A 13,172-nucleotide genomic window follows, 5' to 3' on the forward strand; every position below is an offset into this window, starting at 1 on the left:
TCTATGGCTATGAAGCAGCTCACCTCGGGACATATACTTAACTACGACGCACGAGTCGTTTTGATCTATTTTGATCTACAAAGTTTAACGCGCTCGTTTCTTGCATGCAAAGAGGCCTAACTTCATAGTTATAATTATTTTTATATTGATTAGACCAACCTAGGTCAAAACAGATTACTACCAATGAATTTTCCAATTTGAATAGTTACAACAATACCTAAAGTTACACTACTATGTTTCAATTTTTTAGTCCCCCCGAAGGTGTGAACTTGCAAAGGTCACGAAACGTAGGGTTACATAAACAATAATAAAAATGTAACTTTACACAAAACCCAATGTAAAAATACTTAATCCTTTAAAAAGTAATTTAATGAATTAATTTTTATAATTATAATAATTAAGACGTGTAACACTCGTGTTAATCTACGAACATAGTAATCGTCACTAAGCTAACAAAAATAATATTATCAAACAATTTTTTATATTATAAACATTACTAATAAGTGAATTGTGAATGAATCGATATAGATTTTGATTTGACTATTATTTTTTAATGAAAATAAGGGACGAAGGGAAAGGAGCTGGTGAATCTAGCTGGCATCCTGTGTAAAGGAGCTTGTTTATTGGTGAGTACATATATACTGCCCATTCTTATTTACGGTAGTGGAGTTGTTAGTTACGATGGGGAAAGAATGATAGTACGAAAAAGTGCTAGAGTGCAAGTATTTGGCGAACCGAATAAATGTAGCAGACGGATCTAACCACTGACCTCAGAACTAGTCCCTTGTGGTTGAGGATCCAATATTAATGATATATTGATCGAGATGTGAGGGTAAAGTTGGAATTGGCGTAAATGTAGCTGGCGCAAGATATATCTGTGTTTATGAGTAATTTAGTTGTTATATTTGATGTAAGTGCGTGAAGTAATATCTATACTTATAATAAATCTGTAGAGATCAAATTTCTGTACAAAGAAAAAAATGATCAAAAGCGAGTCAGGGGGAAGTAAGAGAAATAGAACAAGCACCAATTTTTAATGAATTTATTATTTCTCTGTCGGTTTGTCTGGTTGTTCGGGCTAATTTTTGAAACTATTGGACCGATTTGATTGAAATTTTGCATGATGATACTTTACATCCTCGGTCAACATCTTAGACTTTTCATCCCGGAAAATTAAAGAGTTCCTATGGGACATTTAAAACCTCTACTTACTTATATAGCGTAGTACATAACAACATATGCACATACTTTGGCATGTTGGTACCTTATATTGCCGGTCAACACCTTAGATACTTTTCATCCCGGAAAATTAAAGAGTTCCTGTGGTACAGTTAAAACCACTACTTACTTATATAGTGTAGTACAAAACAACTTATGCACATTATTTAATAAAATTTGGCATGTTGTAAGCTTATGTTACCGGTCAGTACTTTAAATACTTTTCATCCCAGAAAACTATAAAGTTACCGTGGGAAACTAATTAGTAAAGTAACTTACATTGCTTAGTAATCAATAACTTATTCACATAATTTAATAAAATTTGCCATTTTGATAGTTATATTGCTGGTCAACATCTTGGATACCTTTTATCCTGGAAAACTAACGAGAGGGAAAAATAAAATGCTATACTTTCTTATATAGCTTAGTACACAACAACTTATGCACCTAATTTAGTAAAATTTGTCAAGTTGATACCTCATATTGCCGGTACAGCTATGTGTAAGTATTATTAAATTTAAAAATCCCATAAAAGCGACGGGTTCCCGCGAGAAAGTAACATATTACAAAAACATAGCCCAGCTAGCATATTAAATCATTTGTGTGTGACGGTCATCATTTCCACCTGAGGCAAAAAGTGAGAACGACAGGTTAAATGACCTGTTAGGCTGTTCCTGGTTAGGCATAATATATAGGTACATCTATACGTACTAAACTTAATCTTACAACCCTGTGAAAATCTCAGCTCTACCTTCTGGCTTTCCAAAGAAGTATCTACTCATATTATAAATACAAAACTTGGATATATCATGTATGGATGTCTAGATGTATGGACCTGTGAATATCTTAGCCCTACCTTAAAAAGGCTTTCTAAAGAAGTATCTACTAATATTACAAATACGAAAGTATGTAAGAATGTATGCATGTCTGGATGTATGGACCTGTGAATATCTTAGCCCTACCTTAAAAAGGCTTGCTAAAGAAGTATCTACTAATATTACAAATACGAAAGTATGTAAGAATGTATGCATGTCTGGATGTATGGACCTGTGAATATCTTAGCCCTACCTTAAAAAGGCTTTCTAAAGAAGTATCTACTAATATTACAAATACGAAAGTATGTAAGAATGTATGCATGTCTGGATGTATGGACATGTGAATATCTCAGCCCTACCTTAAAAAGGCTTTCTAAAGAAGTATCTACTAATATTACAAATACGAAAGTATGTAAGAATGTATGCATGTCTGGATGTATGGAACTGTGAATTTCTCAGCCCTACCTTAAAAAGGCTTTCTAGAGAAGTATCTACTAATATTACAAATACGAAAGTATGTAAGAATGTATGCATGTCTGGATGCATGGACCTGTGAATATCTCACACCTACCTTAAAAAGGCATTCTAAAGAAGTATCTACTAATATTATAAATACGAAAGTATGTAAGAATGTATGCATGTCTGGATGTATGGACCTGTTAATATCTCAGCCCTACCTTAAAAAGGCATTCTAAAGAAGTATCTACTAATATTAAAAATACAAAAGTATGTAAGAATGTATGCATGTCTGGATATATGGACCTGTGAATATCTCAGCCCTACCTTAAAAAGGCATTCTAAAGAAGTATCTACTAATGTTACAAATACGAAAGTATGTAAGAATGTATGCATGTCTGGATGTATGGACCTGTGAATATCTCAGCCCTACCTTAAAAAGGCTTTCTAGAGAAGTATCTACTAATATTACAAATACGAAAGTATGTAAGAATGTATGCATGTCTGGATGCATGGACCTGTGAATATCTCACACCTACCTTAAAAAGGCATTCTAAAGAAGAAAGCAAGGGGGAAGGCCTGGCAGTTAGCCTGGATATAGCGAAGGCCTTTGATCGTGTATGGCACACGCTCCTCTCCAAACTTCCATCATTTGGGCTTCCCGAGAGCTTGTGCAAGTGGACCTCCAGCTTCCTCACTGGGCGCAGCATACAGGTCGTTGTCGACGGATATTGCTCGAACCCGAAGCCCGTGAATGCTGGAGTGCCCCAAGGCTGTGTGCTGTCTCCCACGCTGTTTCTTCTGCATATCAATGATATGTTGGACACCTCCAACATTCATTGCTATGCAGACGATAGCACTGGTGATGCCGTATACACTGGCCATGCAGGTCTCTCTCGGGAAATCGTCGACCAGTGCCGGGAGAAACTTGTGTCTTCTATCGAGTCCTCTCTTGAGAAGGTCGGGGAATGGGGAAAATTGAACCTTGTCCAATTTAACCCCCAGAAGACTCAAGTTTACGCGTTTACCACTAAAAAAACCCCATTTGTCGTATCACCGCTCTTCGAGAACACTTCTCTTAAAGCCGCGCCTAGTATCGGAATACTGGGTCTCGAAATCTCGAGCGATTGCCAATTTCGTGGTCATCTGGAAGGCAAAGCCAAATTGGCTTCAAAGAAACTGGGCGTCATTAATAGAGCACGGCAATACTTCAAGCCGGCCCACATACTAGCGCTCTACAAAGCGCAGGTCCAGCCACACATGGAGTATTGCTGTCATCTCTGGTCTGGCGCACCCCAGTATCAGCTCGATCCATTTGACCGCGTGCAACGCAGAGCAGCTCGAATTGTCGGGGACCCAGTGCTCTGTGAACGGCTGGATCACTTGGCGTTGCGTAGAGACGTCGCTTCATTGTGTGTCTTCTACCGCATTTATCACGGGGAGTGTTCCGAAGAGCTGTTTAACCTGATTCCTGCCGCCAAATTCCACCTTCGCACGACACGCCACAAGTTACGATATCATCCTCACTATCTGGATGTGTGGCGGTCTACAAAGTACCACGTACTACAAAGCTGTGGAATGAGCTTCCTTGTGCGGTGTTTCAGGGACGATATGACATGGGTACCTTCGAAAAAAGCACGTACACCTTCCTTAAAGGCCGGCAACGCTCCTGTGATTCCTCTGGTGTTGCAAGAGATTGTGGGCGGCGGTGATCACTTAACAACAGGTGACCCGTACGCTCGTTTGTCCTCCTATTCCATAAAAAAAAAGAAGTATCTACTAATATTACAAATACGAAAGTATGTAAGAATTTATGCATGTCTGGATGTATGGACCTGTGAATATCTCAGCCCTACCTCAAAAAGGCTTTCTAATGAAGTATCTACTAATATTACAAATACGAAATTATGTAAGAATGTATGCATGTCTGGATGTATGGACCTGTGAATATCTCAGCCCTACCTCAAAATGGCTTTCTAATGAAGTATCTACTAATATTACAAATACGAAAGTATGTAAAAATGTATGCATGTCTGGATGTATGGACCTGTGAATAGCTCAGCCCTACCTTAAAAAGGGTTTCTAGAGAAGTATCTACTAATATTACAAATACGAAAGTATGTAAGAATGTATGCATGTCTGGATGTATGGACCTGTGAATATGTCAGCCCTACCTAAAAAGGCATTCTAAAGAAGTATCTACTAATATTATAAATACGAAAGCATGTAAGAAAGTATGCATGTCTGGATGTATGGACCTGTGAAAATCTCAGCCCTACCTTATGGCTTTCGAAAGAAGTATCTGCTAATATTATAAATACGAAGGTTTGCAAGAATGTGTGGACGTCTGGATGTATGGATGTATTTTTGTTGCTCTTTCACACGAAATGTACTACATGGATTTTATTGAAACTTTACAATAATATAGTTTACATACTTACAGATATGTAAAGTAGATAATCTCTGTCTGTACTATATTATTTGAATAAATATTTGAATAGTTATGACGATGACAATAAACAACCGAGTGTGCGTGCATATATTGTGGTGCGGTCCGGTGGCAGGCGGTGGGACGGGCTTGCGGGCGACCGGACGGCTGCGGGTGGAGGGGTTATTAATTTTAAACGCCTACAGTTCCTATTAATTTGCATTTTCAATGACTATCAACAAATCGTAGGGTCAAACCCTAAAAGAAGCAGGCATACATTAGGTCATGTCATGTTTTTCCTAAGGCCAACTCTACATGACTTGCTCAGGCGTTTTTAAATCGCAAAATCTGCATGTTTATGCTGACTGAAATAAATCATTTAACATTATTTATGAGGACATAGGAATATATTGCAGTAACCTTTTACTTTTAACGTTGTTAAAATTGTACCTTTTGCATTACTATCAATCATCATATACATACATCCGACCTATTTCTCCTTACATACTATAGCGTTTTTAATACCTAATGGTGAAATCATCATAAATATTCTTAGTACAAATTAACATACATTATACAATATAGTTGTTCGAACACATATCTGGAGAACGGCTGGTCTGATTTTCATGATTTTTAATTCGTTGGATTTGCCTCCGTCTCGAATTACAGAATAATATAAGATCATTGAAAAATTTATGAAAAAAGAAAATACTTTCTTTCCTTTAAAATCATTATCACAACTTTTTAGAGGACAATCTATTTTTATTGAAAAGAAGGACTAAATAGCGTACGGGCCACCTGGGCCGCCCAGAGAATGTTCTCTTGCAACACCACAATCACAAGAGCATTGCCGGCCTTTATCTCTGGATCTACTAAACCGATTTTGGACTAAACCTCCGGATCTTTTCTATTTTTCAAAATGATTCTCTTTTTATTTCATCTTTAAATTTAAATTGTACTAGAAATTTCTTTTAACTATTTTTATCTTAACTTTAAGAAAAAAATTTTTTTTTGCATTCATAAGTGTCATTTCCATGACCTACATTGATAAAGTGATTTTGATTTATGATTACACATTTTCCATCCCTTTTTTTCTGTTCGATTTGTTCTTGAACTTACTAGAAATTTTAACTTTACAAAGCCAAACAAAATTCAATACACTGGTAGGTGTAGCAAAGCCGGGTCTACAGCATCTGAAGTGAACACGTTTCCGCTGAGCTACGAGTATTGTTGACGGAGCTATCGAAATTATCTAAATCTTGAAGTTTGACAACTCTCGTCATGTACGTCGAAGCGTTGCTACGCGACACTGCCCCTCCCGAGACATGATCGTCCCGATAATCGTTGCTTCTGTAGTACTTTGCCACCCGATCGACATTTACGATTTTCGAGAGACTTTCAGGGGTATAACATCATTTATCTTTGTGATTACTTTGTATGGTCCCTTCCAACTTGGTTGAAGCTTCAGAGACTTCCCCTTTCGCCTTACGGGATAGTGTAACCAAATCAGGGTTCCCTCTTCAAAACTAGGAACATAAGCTCTTCGATCGTAGCGGGTCTTCACCCGTTCACCTGTCTTAAGCCCAGTTCTTCTGATTTCCTCGCAGATGTCAACAATCCTTTTCCTTAACTCATCCACATACTCTGTTATCCGGTGGACAGCCTAAAAGTAAATCAGCTGGCATTTTCAATTCTCTTCCAAAATTGGCGTATGCAAGAGTCACCGTAGTTGTCTCTATACGACATGAGAAACAGTGGAATGTAATCATCCCAGTTATCCTGATGACTGTCCACTACTTTTGCCAGATGCCGCTCCAATGTTTGGTTAAACCTCTCCACCGTCCCGTCCGACTGTGGATGATATGGCGTAGTTCTGGTCTTATGGATTCCCAAGATCTTGCAAACTTTTTGAAATACTTGTGTCTCGAAGTTCCACAGAAGCAATCTGCAGAAGACTTCATTTACCAGCTTCGTCGCAACGGTGACTGCTTCTTGATTCGATAGGGAAAATGCTTCCGTCCACTTCGTGAAATAATACATCACCACCATTATGTAACGGTTTCCAGCTTTGGTGACTGGGAACGGTCCGACTATATCCAGAGCTACTCTTTCCCACGGCGTTAGCGTTACCACATAATTGTGATTTAAACTATTTCACTGCACAATAACCATCTTCAAATGAAGTTCAAGCTTTATAATTTGTTTCACATTTAAATCATATTTGTACCAAGTTAAGGCAATTCTCCTTTGCACTTTATATAACAGTAAACATGTCGGTGCTACTGACGGTTTACCATGGATATGTGGCATTGCTATTGAGATATTGTATTATATTCTGGGGTAGTTCTAGTGAAAGAGAAGCTTGTATTTAAGGCACAAATGAGATACTTAAGGGCCGTTTTTAAATTAAAAATGACAGATAGTTGCAAGCCGTATTTTAAACAATATAAAATTCTCACAATGCCATGTCTGTATATTTATGAAACTATTGTATTTGTTAAAAGTAATTTAAATTTACTTCGCTTTTAAATCGCAAGAGCAAAAGATCTGCGAAACATTGAGCTGCGACAGTCACCCAGAAATTGTGCCCATTTTACAAAAAGCTTCTTCTGCGCTGGGCCTCGTTTATATAATCACTTAGCCAGGGATCTTACAGAAACGGATGAGATCCCGGTATTTAAAAAAAGTTAAAATGTTTTTGATAGATAAGACATATTTTTTACATTAATCTAATAATAATAATATTATGTTCAACACCTGTACATTACCCAAATACGCAAACAGAGAAAATTGAATTGAATTGAATTTATATTTGTACATTTCTCCACCAGCAATGCATTTGAGTTAAAACTCATTCAAAGTTTAAGGAGAGAGATAAGAAAATACAAAACAATTATGTGTGCCTCCATTATTGAGTTAGTTATATTACGTATTAAAAATAATCGATGGAAATTATAACAACTACCGAAATAATGGAAGTGAAAATTCACTCACAGGACACAGTGATAAATCACTTTAAGAGTGTTTTATGAAAAGGGACGAGACGTGCACGAGGTTCAAATGATGGTGTTTGAAACGCCCTGCCCATTACAAAGCAGTGCCGCTCAGGATTCTTGAAAAACTCCAAAAATTCTCGCGGCACTACAATTGCGCTCGTCACCTTGAGACAAAAGATGTTAAGTCTCATTTGCCCAGTAATTTAACTAGCTACGGCGCCCTTCAGACCGAAACACAATAATGTTTACACATTACTGCTTCACGGCAGGACTAGGCGCCGTTGTGGTACCCACAATCAAGCCGGCATTCTGTCCAAAGGAGCCTCCCACTGGTTAAGTTAATCTATGAATAACTTTGTATATAAATCGTCTTTAAAAACATCTTACCATTAGGTTATTCCTATAATACAAGTTCATAATGGCATACCATTAGTCCTCAAAGACCAGAATAGCCTCCTCAGGAAAGAATTGTTATGAGAGGGGTAATATACAGATGACAGCACGCACGCTCTAAGAATAAAGAAAATTTTGAAAGTATCGGTTGCAGAAAGTTCATTAAAACTTGGCTCAATGCCGAAGAAGTCTCTCGAGTGTAAAACAAATGAAAATTTTATTCCGATGCAGTTGTAACTTTCAGAGTGTGCCGTTTCAGACGAGATGCAAGTGAAGGAGATTTCAAGCAGGTTATATATTGCACGACATGGCCCAGGTGTCACATGAGAATAAGTTTCATTCAGATACGATGCAGTAGGTTAATCACAAAGCCCGTTGAATATTTTCGTTACAATACTTTCATTGAAATGTTGTGAGTAGTGAGTCTTTAGTGTTAATTCCGCTAAGTCTACATGTAAGCCTAATGCCAGCACGGACCAGAGTTAGATAGTAAACACATCCTTCACCTCTGAAGTCTCCACTGAATACGCGGGATAGTTGTTGCAATTCGACACGTCTTTCGTTTCTACACGAGGCATCCCCAGGTGTTATTGTCTCCCTGAACGCCGGAACGAGTGTGAATTATTGTCTGACTTTATTTCGAGAGGAAGAAAATACATTAATTAATTTAGTAGGGCCCATTATATCGGGCTCAGACAAAATATACTACCGAATAAAAACTTACCCTATGCAGGCCGTAAGCTTTTCAATATCTTCCGCTTTAAAAATAATTTCTTCTTTTCTTCCAGTGCCTCTGGAAGTAATGAAGGCCGCCACTTAATACCGTATATTTCACTTGATCCTTGGCGAGTTTGAAAAGCTCCGCGACACTTGTGATTCCGTCCTATTCTCAGATATTGTACGGATTTTATCCCGCAGCCATGACTTCTTCCTATCTACATTCCAGATGGCAATATCCATAGTTTTATCATAAACCAATAATAACCAATCAAATCATATTTACTACATTTAAATTATTATTTTATATTGGAAAATGATATGTCAAAGTAATACGTAAAGCATTATTGATATCAATTTGCATCTAAGTACGTCACGAAACAAATTATTACTATCTATCGGTAGCAAAACAAAGAAGTAGTGCGAATGCTTCCTTCCTTCCATACCTTTAAAATTGGTTCATAATATTAAGGTAAACATAATATATCACGTGTATGTAAATGTACTTTTCTTTAAATTTTACAACATGGGTTATTAATTGCCTATTTAATTGAATATCCAACAGACTTTAAACAACTACTGAACATATTACGTATTTCCACATTTTGCGATGTCCGTTGTAAAGAATTCACAGGCTGTGAACCCTGTGAACAAAATGAAATTAATAAGTTCTGTCACGTACATTATTGTTGAGATAAGTGAGTATAAATGTAAGCATTAATGCCATTTCCAAAGGTTATTCCAACACAACAACTGCAAGGTAGCGAAACAAACAGTGTTTAGAAACTGTACGGTAATCAGGTTTACTTGATAAGAACCAAATGAACCCTCACCTGTTCACCGCCGCCTTATTAACTTTTGTGTCACATCTAATCGAACTTGGTTCTCAGCCCGTGATGAATAATGATACAAACTTTACATAAATGTGAATTTACGTATACACAAGAACAGTTTCAGTCGCTTGCATATTTTATATAGTAATTAGGATTTTGAATCGTATATTAAAGCTCCTGTGTGCCGCTGACGTTAATACGTTCTCAACTTATTTGAAAAGGAGAAAACTCCAAAAACTAGTTGTTTTTTTGACACGTTTTATGGTGAATGTATAGCATTTGGAGATATGAACACTACTTTATCTTGTTACACATACCCTTAAGTCTTATTCTTAAGCTACCAATGCTTGCTGTTGGTTATAGTTAAGACTCCAGAGTTATTTTTAACTACCATTTTTATTTACAGTTACACACGCTGTTTCTCGGTATGACGCATTTGTTTAGTACGAAACTCAGATGGGTTATGCTTATAGCTTGTACTTTCATTGTGTAAGTCCATTTATTAGCATTAGTAATCAATAACAAGGATTATAAGCATATTACTGTTTGCGCCTTACTTTTCGACAAAAGTAAAGTAAGAAAGTATTCGCTCGCAAAATATGATCAGGCGTTACATTTTTCATAAAAGGCATAAAAGGCATTTATTTTCTCAAAATTTCATTCCTTTAGAATTCTTTTTGATGTCATTTTTAATTACTACTAGATACTTCGGAAACAAATGGCGCTCTGAGAGAGAGGAAGCGGCGCAAGAAGCTTTGCTTTGCAAACCAGCCAATTGCCAGAGTCCAGACATCATTTACACAGAGCTTGCCGACTGCCGTACTTCACTCAGCGCGCGTGTGATATAATTACCTCTCACCTATCTGTATTAGGCAGTGGTATACTATTGATTCTGTGTTGGTGTAAAAAATAATAATAATGGGAAATAAGACTGGACGTAAGCCGAGGAAATCAGTGAAGTTGTCCAGAAAACGTAAATTAGTTCTTGCAAACGATGTAAAAAGACGACTCCAGCAAATGCGTGATAGCGTTCAGTAAGTAAGTACATAACTACCTTTATATATTAACATACCTAATATTATAATTGGCATTTTCATTGATAATGATTTTAAAACCAACAAATTCAAATATATTCAGCTACCTTGTATGTTTATATTGATATACCTAATCATGCTATTTTCGTTTGATAAGAACACCAAATAACAATTATTAATATTCTCAAGTCTAAGAGTAAACTACACAGTAGCGTAGTAATAATAATACCTATGCGAGTGCTGATATTGACATAGTAATATGTACTTATGAGTACCATGAGATCTTATGTTTGATGAAAATATCTTTTATTTCAATAACATAATAGTAGTACCCCCCAGTACAACAAATAATATTGATTCTCGCGAAGACAAGACAATCCTGAGACGTGATGATTATTGAAATATAATGTTATAATTTTACAGCATTATTCTAATATATAAATTACGTGACACGTTGTTTGTCCGCGATGGACTCCTAAACTAATGAACGGATTTAAATGGGGATTACTTCATGAAGTGCAGTTTAGTCCAACTTGAGAGATAGGATTCAATTTTTATTTCGAATTGGGACCCATAATTATTTTTATATTCAATATTTGTTTTGTATGTACATAATATTCTCTGTGAGACAATTTATTGACGCACTGTTTGACAGTTCTGCTGTGAAACAATTTCATTAAAACAACAGGGAGCATTTCTTACGAAATAATTCTTGATGTTTTGAAATATTATTGGCAAATTTCTATAAAACAGTTTTTATTTGATTAAGCTAGTACTATTATATAATATGCATTATAATATATCACTAAATTAAATTATATAGGTAGTCAGCATTAGAAAAACATCTCAAGTGCCGGAATATTTGTAGGTATAGTAAGTATATTACTCACAATTAGACAGTTACCTTTGTATCTATTTATTATTAGTAGCACATTTTTTCGCCCATGCGTCCATCCTTTATTTAGCGCCCGTGCCTACACTTACTTAAATTTAAATATTATAGCTCTAGTAGGACACAACAAGAGGAAAATTCAACACCAAATATAGAAAATGAAGACATGATTGCTGACAAGAAAATTCATACTTTTTCCAATATTCCGATTGCAGTGTTATTAAAATGTTTTTTACTTATCAAAATATTTAACGTAGCGTAGCCACCTAATATGAAGAATGATTTAATACAGATTTTATTAATATAAATCATTATTTATTGTTGTAGTTATTGTTGCTGTAGTAGTTTGTTGCGATTTGGTAGTTGAGTTGTTGCTTTTGTTGTTGTGTTTATTTTGGAGCAGATAAAATCCAAATTCAGTCTTGCATTCTTTGCTTTTTGTAAATATTATTCAGATCTCTCGTTTCTGAAACAACATTTACTAAAGAAGAATTCTTTCACATAGAGACAGAGTCAGCCGCTATCAGGTAAACTATTTATATAATAAAATTTATTAAAGTACTTTGCGGAAATCCATAATTAGTCAAATGATTTGAGTTTTCTTTAGTGTTAATTCCGCCATAATTTGTCTTTAAATAATTCGACACGTGTTTCGCCTCTACACGAGGCATCCTCAGGACGTGTTGTCACGCCAAAATCTCAGTCTCGTGCCAGATTTTGGCGAGACAACACGTCCTGAGGATGCCTCGTGTAGAGGCGAAACACTAAAGAAAACTCAAATAATTTGTATATTTACATAATTTCATTTATTGTCAGTAAATATGTAAAATACACTTAAACACACAAAATATTTAGTGTGAAGCTGACCAAATCAAAATATATATCTATGCACAATATTATAAGTATTTTTTTTCAGAAGGAACGAATTTGTAGTAAAATGGATGCGAATAATAAGCATGGCAATTTTTTTAAAGACCTTCAGGAAGTTTCCTCACATGGCAATATAGACTGTGGATTGCAGTCTGTTGAAATAAAAGCTGAAAGAAAATTAGAGCTAGTTTCTAATTTAAAATTAAAATGCAAAATGTGTAACGAAACTTTTTCCATTTGTTGCAATGATCCTGAAATCGATTTAAATATAAACAAAATTGCGGGTGCAGTAGGAATAGGATGTGGCAAAAAACAAATAAATGAATTGTTAGCAGCTATGGATTTGCCCCAAATATCTTCAAAAATCGAGCTTAATCTATTTAAATGCAGAATCACTCTGATCTTAACCAGGAAAAGTATATAAGATTAAGGAATCGTTGCAATACAATGTACAGTGACGCGCAGCGACGCCACTCGTCTGTTGAGAACGGTGAAACCAGTAAGTTTGGAAATTCCTAAG

This window comes from Leptidea sinapis, chromosome 37 (assembly GCF_905404315.1).
Source record: "Leptidea sinapis chromosome 37, ilLepSina1.1, whole genome shotgun sequence".
Lineage (NCBI taxonomy): Eukaryota > Metazoa > Arthropoda > Insecta > Lepidoptera > Pieridae > Leptidea > Leptidea sinapis.